Here is an 887-nt window from a genome sequence, read left to right as displayed (position 1 = left end):
AAACACATAGATTAATTTTCTTTTGTTAATGCTAGTACCATGATATTGCAATTTCTTATATATACGTGTGTTATCATTTATGATTATTTATATATATATTATCATTGTTTGAGGTATATCTATATATATACCTTATATGAGACCGAATTGGCGTTTAATAAATAAATATTTTGTTTTAAAACATTAATAGAGTATTATTGAATTATAATGATTGATCTTAATTTTAATAGATCAAAAAAAATTTGTTGGCACATAAATTCAATTATAATTATATTTTTTTTAAGGTCTAAAAAGACATTATTAAGATTTAAATCTTTTTACGATTTAAATATTTTTTTATTGTTACATAGCAAAACTAGTAACAATTTGGATTATTATACCCATCTATTTTATAAAGATTTAGTTTTGGAATAAATTGATTGAGCATTATGCTGCCAAAGTAGCCTCTTTTGTGAAAATTGATTTATTTAAAACATTAAGAATATGATGATATGGAATTCATGCGAATATTTATCAGCCCAAAGGAAGTCCTATATTTGGCCGAATTACATACACATATTGATAGTAAATAAATATTTGGGTAACTAATTAAGAATAAAGTAATGCTTGTTATTTATGCGGACAATAATCAGCCCAAAAGAAGTTTATTGTTTGGCCAAATAATAAGCATTATACACTTTTGTTTATTTTTTTATTAAGGGTTAAGTACTGTATTTGTCCCTAAGGTCTAGAGCGAAAATCAAATTCGTTCCCGACCTTTTTTTGTTATTAAAATTATCCTCAACGTTACAAAACGTTATAAAATCGTCCTTTACTACTTCAATTTTATTATTTTGACCAAATTATCCTTTATAATTAATAAAAATAATATTAAAAAAATAAAACAA

Source organism: Arachis ipaensis, chromosome B03, assembly GCF_000816755.2.
Source record: "Arachis ipaensis cultivar K30076 chromosome B03, Araip1.1, whole genome shotgun sequence".
Taxonomy (NCBI): domain Eukaryota; kingdom Viridiplantae; phylum Streptophyta; class Magnoliopsida; order Fabales; family Fabaceae; genus Arachis; species Arachis ipaensis.
This window is presented reverse-complemented; position numbering follows the sequence as displayed.